The sequence below is a fragment of the Microchirus variegatus genome (genome assembly GCF_963457635.1).
Source record: "Microchirus variegatus genome assembly, chromosome: 18".
NCBI lineage: Eukaryota > Metazoa > Chordata > Actinopteri > Pleuronectiformes > Soleidae > Microchirus > Microchirus variegatus.
This window is the reverse complement of record NC_139819.1, coordinates 4,745,371-4,756,268: the sequence shown is the minus strand read 5'-3', so window position 1 is coordinate 4,756,268 and position 10,898 is coordinate 4,745,371. Positions and strand designations below refer to the sequence as shown.

Below are 10,898 nucleotides of genomic sequence, written 5' to 3'. Positions count from 1 at the left end.
TTCTGTCCAGAGGCCACAGGTCTGCAGCTGCTACTGCTGTGTGTGTGTGTGTGTGTGTGTGTGTGTGTGTGTGTGTGTGTCCTCACACCCTAGAGCTGGTTTTCACTTTATATTGACACTCACTCTCACTGGGAGGGAGGCGGAGTCACGGGCTGACAGTGACACATGAAGGAGGCGGGGCAAGTGTCTCACTTGAAGAATGCACTTTAATTTGTCAGTATTTGTTTCTGGTTTCTTTGTTTTGTCTCAATTGTTCATAAATGTCTTTTTATGTCTGCTAAAAAATAAGAATTAAGTTCATTTGAAGTGAATCACGATTCAACCACTTTTTGAATGACTTAACCCTTTAAGCTCCTACTCAACCATTTGGTCGACCACACTTTAAGTCACTATATCTCATTGAAAAATGCATCAGACCGAACTCACTAACACTAAATTAATGTCAATTGTTCTGAATGTTGTACTTTATGAATTATTTATTATGAACAGACGTCTCAACCGTTTGGTAGAGGCCTGTATCTGAAATACTGCGGGTTCTATTAAAAAGAAAAAAAATCAATAAAAATATTGATTGTTGTTATTGTTATTATATGTAAATAAAATAATTAAAAAAAATGCAAATAACATTTTTTTTCCCTTGATTTCTTTCTTGGCCATTTTGTAACCTTGCAACCAACATATCTAACTAAATGTAACATTTTTGTGAATGTATATGTTTTTCTATATGGTTATCACATTTTTTTAAAAATAACATAACATTTTGTTATATTCTTGTAACAAATTTACTATTTTACTCACGTTAGCAACATTTTGTTGTAACGGTACAACATTTGTAGTCACGTATGGCGTTTTTTGCAGTATTACAGTGTTTTCATACTCTGTTAAAGGTGCATTATGTAATAAATCTAAAGCAACTGGCCATAAAATCCTCCTAATATGTCACAGAGACTCAGGAATAATGTTCATATAACAAACTGAACTCACCAACAACAACAGTACAGACAAAATATTTGCATTAAAAAAATATATTTTGCAGACTGCAAATCATGTTTATATTTTGAAATCATGTTTTGGCATGTGGCGCCACCTACCACCGTCTACCAATCATTGCAGTCAGTAGAGTCTCAGCTGCCGAGCAACCACGGGTTGCCAGTTACGTCAGAAAACGAAACCTAAAAGACCTCGGTATTTTGAATTTGAATGTAGTAACCATTTTTGGCCACATTCTTACATATGGCACCTTTAAGTTAGTTACAACAGGTTGACATCATGATAATATTTCCACACTATTTGTCAATGCATGTTGTTTTGTAACGTTAGATCTTATCAGTTTCCTCCCCTTTATTGACATTTCTGAATCCTTATGGATACAAACCAAATAAAATTATGACAGGAAATTCACCTCATGTCGCCTAATTTACAGCATTGTATAGAAATGTGGTGGGTTTTCTTCAGCTTAAATGATCTGTATGTCATATAATCAGATGCACTGAGACCCTGAGGTCAGGACGGTGTCCCCACGTGTCTCCGTGTCTGCAGCGGTGGGTGGTCAAACCCTCTGCAGCACTAATGACTTTGACACATTTAGGCTCCTGTGTCGTCGTTCAGCGGCCGTTTAGTTGTTGTTCTCCGTGGTTTGAGACATTTACCTCGCTGTGTTTCCCCCCCTCAGTGAGTTCACGCTTCATTTGGAAACGTATGTATGACAAAACATGATCCTCTCTGTGCCCCTGGGCTCTGCTGAGGAATCCCCAACAACTCCAACAACATCAACAACAACAACAATAACACCACAGTGACGAGTGTTTGACAGGGGGGGGGGGGTGCTTTTATTACTTCATAATTTAAAGGTGCCATATGTAAGAATGTGGCCAAAAACGGTTACTACGTTCAAATAATAAAAAAAGAGGTTATTTTCTGACTTAACTGGCAACCCGTGGTTGCTCGGCAGCTGAGACTCTACTGACTGCAATGATTGGTAGATGGCGGTAGGTGGCGCCACATGCCAAAACATGATTTCAAAACGTAAACATGATTTGCAGTCTGGGAAAGATTTTTTTAATGCAAATATTTTGTCTGTACTGTTGTTGTTGGTGAGTTCAGTTTGTTATATGAACATTATTCCTGAGTCTCTGTGACATATTAGGAGGATTTTATGGCCAGTTGATTTAGATTTATTACATAATGCACCTTTAAAGCAAGGTATTTTAAATGGCAGTGGTTTTAATATGATTTATTCAGATTTTTACCTCTTGTATCCATTCCAACTTTATTTATAAATCAGCTGAAACAGTGCTTTACACCAGAGCTAAATATAACCAATACACTATAAAAACAACAAAAAAAGGCCTAATAGACCAAAAAACTAACAATAAAAAAAAATAAAACTAACATCTCATACTGGGTCAAAAGCCAAAGAGTAAAAATGGGTTATATACATTATGTTAAATAAACTGAACCTTAAGGGGCTTTAAAGTGCTTTAAAGTGCTTTATACTGTGTATATTCTCAGTGTGTGGTAGGTTTTCATCTATCTGCGTTTCTGCGTGAAAAATCAAAACACAAAACTTAAAAGTTATGAATAAAGAATAATAATAAAAAAAAGGTATTTTGTCGCAAAACACACACATTGTCTAACAGTTAAGAGACAATACAGTGGAAAAGCTCATTTAATGAACATCTGTGCAGGTTTCTCTGTGTCCTTGTGTTGTGCATGTAGTCGTCATGAAGAAAGTCCCCTGAGATTCCTCTCAAACATTAGCCGCTGTCCTGTCAACACGGTGTAAAGATGATCAGCGCGATACGCTTCACCTTGAATTCTTGTCTGTCTGCAGCCGTACAGTATGTTGACCTGTAAGCACAGGAAGCTCTTATCCCTCTGTCTAGACTGCTTTTTTCTTTCTCTTCTCAAAGCCTGAGCTATTTCTGGCACTAAATACAATACAAAAACTTTCATCTAAAGGAAAAAAATGCGACTTTTTAAGATTTTAAGTCACCTTTTTTAAATAGAAAGAGATGAATTTTGCCGGGGTCCTTGAATGCATCTCATTAGTTACTCCTTGTAGCTCGAACGTTACTATTTTTTGCTCGAAATGACCTTCGCTAAACAGTCTGTGTTTGCTGCCTCCATCATCTGAAAACAGGTTCTGTCAAGTAAAACTATCAGACCTGACCGAGGGAGCGTTTGTGTATATACAGCTGCAGAGCAGGGGCGGGCATTTTTTTATTTTGAGCTGTACAATTCACATCTGAAATATTTTGTGGGTTCTTCTTTTTTTGTTTTCAGTCAAACTTCAGCTTGTGTTCTCATTGGTTTGTATTGCTATGACTTCGAGTAACTATGGCGACAAAAATCGCAAAAAAATGCGAAGAATTTCTACATACACATGAATGGAAAACAGTCAAAAAAAACAGATTTCAACCCAGCCCATTTCTGGAGCCTCACAGTGTCATCATACTTTGTCGAGTACAGTAAATGTCATATACTTTAAGACTTTTATTTAAGTAAAAGTAAAATTTACTTCAACTTCTACCAAAGTCACTTTCTGGTAAAATACTTATACTTTTACTCAAGAATCCCTTTATACATCACTTTATACAAGACTGTTGAAAAGCCACCAAACGCAAATTGAACTGTCCACACTTTAATCACACCACGTTGGTTTAATTTCACATTCACTGTGTTAGTGTACGGAGGCAAAAGTTACACACTGCAGCTTTAATAACTGTGTCAAAGCTCATTTTCAGGTTAAAGACTATCTACAGTACAATATTATGTGACGACTCTCGGCTCCGCAGAACGACATTTCTCTGCTACTTGACCCTCGAGTTCATTACAACAACAATCGGACGACGCGACACAGATCGGCGTAGAAACCTCTGACCTTTTAGCCCGGGCCGCTGCGTTTATCTTCCACACAGCAGCGTAATGTGCGGTTTGACAGTTGTTTTCTTAAAAGTCACAGCGAGTTGTTGTCGTCGTCGTCGTCGTCGTCGTCGTCGTGGTCATCCGTCTTCTCTTGTTTTCCCTGACGTTTCTTTGTCTGAGCGTTAAAAAAACTTCACTTGTGTAGATTTCTTTAGAGTTTTTATCTGCTCACCATCAGTGTTTACATTGTAGTGTATCCTGTTATATTGTATCCTGCACACCTGTACCTGTTACAGTGTATGACAGACATGGAGTCATGGGACTGGACAGGTTAGTCTCACAGATCTATAGATATACAAACATAGATAAACACAAGAGCAGCATTTTTATTATATATCATATTTTATTGTCCTCATAATTATTATTTCTTATTCTTATTTTTTATGTGTAAATTTGTGAGCAAATATAAACATTTTTCATGCTTAAATCTGGATCTATTACACTATTATGTGTTTTTCACCACATTTTTATATCAGAGTTCTTCACTAAAATGTTGAAAACTACCAATTCTATACACATTTTTGTGATATAGATAAAAAGATTAGAAGTTACTGTTAAATTGTTTCAGATAAACTGGCCCTGGATCAGTTTAAACACGTTTTTATGTCAGCTTGATTGTTCTGTGGCACATAGAAATAGAAATAGATAGATATGATCTCACTAACACACTTTAAAATACTTTTACCTCTAAAACTTCTGTACATTTTTATATAAGAATATTACTTTAACCCTTTAAGGTCCTACTCAACCATTTGGTCGACCACACTTTAAGTCACTATATCTCATTGAAAAATGCATCAAACTGAACTCACTAACACTAAATTAATGTGACTTGTTCTGAATGTTGTACTACTTGAATTATGCAAACCAGGTTTATTATGAACTGACATCTCAACCGTTTGGTAGAGGCCTGTATCTGTAATACTGTAGGGTCTAATTAAAAAATAAATAAAAAATATATATATATATATATATATATTGATTGTCATTTTTGTTATCATAAGAAAATAAAATAAAATAATAAAAAATGCAAATAAATAATTTTTCCTTTGCTTTTTTCTTCATGCGTACCTTAAAGAGTTAAGTATAGTAAATGTCATATACTTGCACTTTTAATCAAGTAATCAAGTATTACTGTGTAATATAACAACAAAACACAACAGATTGTATTGATGGATTAGAGAGATTAGTGAGTGTTTTTTTTTTTTTTTGTCCCTGAAGTGATGAAGTAGCGTTGCGTTTCTCCTACAGAGGGAGCTTTAAAGCAACAAGTGAAGTCACTCAAACCGACAGCCACTTGAAACTCACAGGAACAAACCAAACACAATGAGCTTATTTCACCAGAGATGGAGCCTGAAAAGAAAGTCAGATAATTTCCCCCATTTCGTCAGCGCTCATCATCGTCATTTGCTTCCTATAAAAAGCCAAAATCAAACATTCTCTTGTGCTGATTTTCAGGTGAACACAGAGACACAGAGTCGTCTCAGTCAATGTTTTTATGACACGGGACGACGACGATGATGATGATGTTTCCTCTCTGTGCCGTCGACGACCTGAGCTCAACGCATGATGTAAAGTATTGTGTCTGTCGCTGGTGAATCACAGCAGTGTAATCGTCTTTATTCAAATATGAAAACAACAACACTATCTACTGCGGCCTCACACACACACACACACATTCTTGTACTTGCTGCATACTGAGGACTGGGTTGCTGACAAAGTGAGGACCAGCATTTCCACTTTATAAAGCAACACAATTACAAATATCTACTTCATGAATTATATCTATAAAGAACTACTGGGTGCAGTACCACAAAATGTCTGCAGGTGGAGCCCCAGAGCAAAAAGGGCTGGAAAACTTTTTCAATTTTTTTTTATTTGTAATTTTTGGTCCAAAATTTGACAAAAAAAACGTCATACTATACTATGTCGTCCAAAATTTGAAAAAAATCTTTGTCAAATAAATTTTGGTCCAAAATTTGACAAATAAATTTTTGGTCCAAAATTTGACAATAACGTCATATTATACTATGTCGTCCAAAATTTGAAAAAAAAAATTGACCCAAAATTTAAATTTTTTTCCCCCCCAAAATGTGAAAAAAAAAATTGACCCAAAATGTGAAAAAAAATTGGACCCAGAATTTGAAAGAAAAAATTGAACCAAAATTTGAAAAAAAATTGACCCAAAATTTGGAAAAAAAATGTAGCCAAAATTTTTGGTCCAAAATTTAACAAAAAAGTCATACTATACTATGTCGTCCAAAATTAGATTTTTTTTTTTGACAAATTGAGTATAGCATGTTATATCAACCTAAGGAAGTTATTTCAAAGTGAGGACCGGCCAAAATGTCCTCGATCCGTAAAAATGACCTCACTTTGTTGGTTAAAAACCCTCACTGGTCCTCAGTATGCCGCAAGTACAAGAACACACACACACACACACACACACACACACACACACACACACACACACACACACACACACACACTCACAACGACAGGGAACTTGTTATTCCACATTTTCTCTCTGTCCACTTTACAAAGCATTAGCAGCTGAATAGGCGTAGTCGTTATCACGTATCATAATGTCGTTATGATGTTTGAGTTATCTCAGAGGGCATCAGGGCAGACTGGAGAGTATATGGAATAGTTTTAGTAGTAGTTGTTGTTGTTGTTGTTGTTGTTTCATTTTATTTTATTGTTGTTAAAGGTACAGATCTCACACCACAAAGTAGTAACTTTAATAATAACATTTAAACGTATGAACAGTTGAACAATTAATGCATCAACAGTATGATCTAAATGTGTAGAAACACTGAAAAACATTCAGTGTTTTAGTTCAAAATGTATAAATACTATATATATATATATATGTATATATATATATATATATAAAACATACATTAAAAGTAAAAAATAGATTAATGGATATTGTGATCAGGTACTTATAAAGTGCTTAAACTAGAAGTATTGGGGGAAAAGTGCCCATTTCAAATTGGGCTACTTTTCTACACTACAAATGGCGCTTTTCCACCGGCCCGACTTTAAACGGCACTACACTACACGACACGGTTTAGCGAGTGTTTCCACTAGCGTAGTACCTGGAACTCGGCACTATTTTTAGTACCTGCGGTGGTGAGGTTCCATTCGTGGTGCCGGTACTATGCGCAGGTACTATGCGCTGATTGGTCAAAACTGCCGGTAACTGATTGGCCAGAAGTGTCGTCACTGGGTGCGTCATGAGCGCGACATAAAATACAGGATGCAGGAGTCTATTTCACCATTTTTCGAAAAATAGTAGCGCGCAAATACTTCGACATGGCGACTCTGCATAAGAACACTCCATGGTCCAACGACGAGGTCCAGACTGTCCTGTGTTTAATCGGAGACGACAAAATACAGAGAGCTGGACGGAGCCGCCCGTAACGAGCAGGTCTTGCCGGGAGTCGATGTCCGCTCACGGCGTAACACAGCAACTCCAATAACTCTGCACACGCCAACGGTAAGTTTTTTATTTTCAGCCTAAGAGCAACGTTTAACTACTGCTGAGAATAAACTCGCTTAAACAAGACATTATAAAAGTAACATCATGTGTGTCGGTAATCTCTGTCCGTCTGTTTACACGAGACAACGTAGTTGGCTAGCTAGTTAGCAATGTCGCTATTAGGTGCTCAACCTACAACAAAACATTACGTAAACCTGTAAAAGAAACCAGATTTGTACAAGTCATGAATTAGACTTACTACCGTGTAACGTTTTGTCTTTGCGTGTTAAAACAGACTAGACCAGAATATACAGTATGGGTTCTATATTTACATTATAGACAGAGAATGAGCATCGGATATTATATGTCTATATTACACTTTTGCAAAAAGACAGTATATTGCACATGGGATGAGGAGCCTGGTTATATGTTGTCTACTGAGAGCTAACAGCTGCAGGGAGGAATAAAGGATAATAATAATGATAAAGCTCCTTCATTTAGGGTGTTTCAGTCTGTGGCTGAATATATATATATTGTTATGCGTGTAATTACAGCCTATGTATACACTTCTTTTGTTCAAGAATCCCATTCCATATGTGAGGAGTGTTCATCCACCCCAGCAGAGCCATCAGCTGCTTCGTTATCGGGGGCACCAACTTCGCCACAGACCACAGATCTGTGCAACTGGTAAGAAATAATAAACATGATTTACAGCATTTGTGTATTTCCTTAATGGTTTGATTAATAACCCCTTTTCTCTTCTCTATAGTGTTATGTAGGGAAGAGAAAAAGAAGCACACAGCTGTCCTCGCAGAGCTTCAGGTGGAAGATGTTCAGTAGCAGGAGTGGAACCGGACACAACGTAACCGCCACATCACGAGAGTGCTGCGTTCAACCACGCATTCCTTTGAGTGATTGGGCAGCTTGTCCAGGCAATAGGTGGCAGGAGCATGCGACCTATTTCCTCCCTCCTGTCCTAGGACTCCACCACCTATGTACAGTTTATTTGATTTGCTGTGCAATTTAACTTTGGTTTGCTGTGTTTTTTTGTTTGAATAAACAACAATGTGACTTATGTGATTACGTCATGCGTATTTCTTTTCTTTTAATTGTGGCAGCCTTTACAAACAAAACGTATACAGACAAAAGGAGACATCTCTGCAGAAAGTACAAACTTTTATTTGTAATTCAGTGAAAAACAGTACAATAATAAAGCATTTTACAAATTCACAACAAGTGACACATCAGGCCCTCACCTACATCTCTGCCATCCTCTACACCCTGTGCCACTGCCACCACAGGTTCAACCACTGTAGCTGCTGTGTGTGCATCTCATTCAGTGTCATAGGTCTCACCATGATTTTCACACAGGTTATGCAGAGCACAGCAGGTCATCACCACCATGGATTTCACCAGCTGGACATCACAGTCATTCCTTTTCAGGAGTGACAGAACCATCTGAAACACACAGGCAGCATGCTTACGTTAATACCAGAATACCAAAAATAGAGATTGCTTTCGGTCATTACTACGCTGTACAATTGTACAGTACTATGTAGAAGTCTGAGGCCACCATTAGATTGTTGCTATAATGACAATAGAGGATCATTATTTCTATTTCACCATACTGGAACACAATCAGAATATATGTATGCAGTTTTTTGTTGTTTTAAAAAAAACATCCTCTACAGGTGTCCAGTATTTAGTGTGATCGACCCTTACACTTGAACAATAACACAACTCTGTTAATACTGGAGTGGAACCTTAATTAATGTTTCTGGTTCAAGACATGCATGAGTATTACATACTCAAAAAAACAACATCGTTTCTGCACAGTACTGTATATGAGCTAGTTAGCGATAGCAACTATATTAGCTTACCCTCACTCGTCGTCTCGTAACATCTCATCTTCAGTTTCATGTTGTATGACTTCCCAAACTTCTCTGTACTCCTCCACAGTATTTCTTCTTGCCGCCTGTAGCTTTTTCTGGCGATCTTCTCTTCTGTGTGTGAACAAATGCCACAGACCGAGCAACAGAACGAGTACACGTCCGTCATTGTTTATATGCGTGTGTGTCTCGCGTATAAGACGTCATAGCAGTTTCGCGCAGCCGGGTTGCAGCCGTGTTGTGATAACCACGCCCACGTTGAGAAGGTACGTTCTCTGTAGTGGAAACACAACTAAACCGTGCCGTTTCGTGTCGTGTCGCTCAGTGCCGTGTAGCCCGGAGCTAGTGGAAAAGCGCCATAAGTAGCCCAAAATTAACTTGAATTGGGCTTCTATCCCCAAATAAAGGCAAATTGGGCTACTTTTCTCCTTCAAAGTAGCCCTAAATGAAGTCAAATTGGTCTATCCCAAAATGATGTCAAATCGGGCTTCTTTTCTCCCTGAAAATAGACCAAATTTAAGTCAAATTGGCTACTTTTCTCCTTCAAAGTAGCCCAAAATTTAGTCAAATTGGTTTTCTAGCCGAAAATGAAGTAAAATTGTGCTATTTTCTCCCTGAAAGTAGACCAAATTTAAGTAAAATTGGTCTTCTATCCCAAATTTAAGTCAAATTGGTCTTCTATCCCAAATTTAAGTCAAATTTTGCTACTTTTCTCCCTCAAAGTAGCCCAAATGTAGGTCAAATTGGGCTTCTATCCCCAATTTAAGTCAAATTGGGCTACTTTTCTCCTTCAAAGTAGCCCAAAATGTAGTCAAATTGGTCTTCTATCCCAAAACGAAGTAAAATGTTGCTACTTTTCACCATGAAAGTAACCCAAAATCAAAGATGGGCTTCTATCCCAAAATGAAGTCATATTGAGCTACTTGTCACACACACACACACGCACACATGCACGCACGCACACACACGCAAGCACACTCAGGCATTATATCATCGTATGTGATCTCTGTGAGTGTCTGGTCTCCTCTGTGTCTGCAGCTTCATCCTTATCTGTACACTTTAGCTCCTTCAGCTGCTCTTCTTCTTCTTCTTCTTCTTCTTCTCCTTCTTCTCCCCCGGAGGTGTTTTCTCCTCCTCCTCCTCCTCCTCTTCAGGTCCATTAAAAGTGACGCTCACACATTTGATCTACTATTTCAACACACACACACACACACACACACTTTCAGTCTTTCCTGTATCATTTACCCTTAAGTTTTAATATAAGCGACAGTGTATTTATCAGCGATCGCCCACTAACACTAACACTAAGACGTGTTAAAGTTAACCAGTGAATGGATAAATACTTGAGTCACTGAAGTGTTATCTGGTGGATGAGTGACAGGTCAGACTGGAACTGTCCTCCCCCCCCGATACCACCTCCTCCTCCTTTGATTGAGAGCTTGACAGAGTTAAAGAGCCACTGTGTCTGCGTCTTTGTTTACCAAAGCAGAGCTGCAGCACAGGACCAGCTCCTCTCGGCCTTATCACCAGGATTTGTGAATGGGACAATAATGAGGTCGGAGGTTTGATAGAGCGGAGGCTGCAGGGTCAGATGTCAG

At 38.1% G+C, this 10,898-nt stretch overlaps 1 long non-coding RNA gene across 1 annotated transcript; it reads left to right on the top strand.

Moving 5' to 3' along the window:
* The first annotated feature begins 7,169 nt into the window (after positions 1 to 7,169).
* On the top strand, positions 7,170 to 8,480 carry LOC310939992. The gene is made up of 3 exons (XR_014593059.1): positions 7,170 to 7,429; positions 7,993 to 8,098; positions 8,181 to 8,480. It is a non-coding gene; the product is annotated as an uncharacterized lncRNA (long non-coding RNA).
* The last annotated feature ends 2,418 nt before the right edge of the window (positions 8,481 to 10,898 follow it).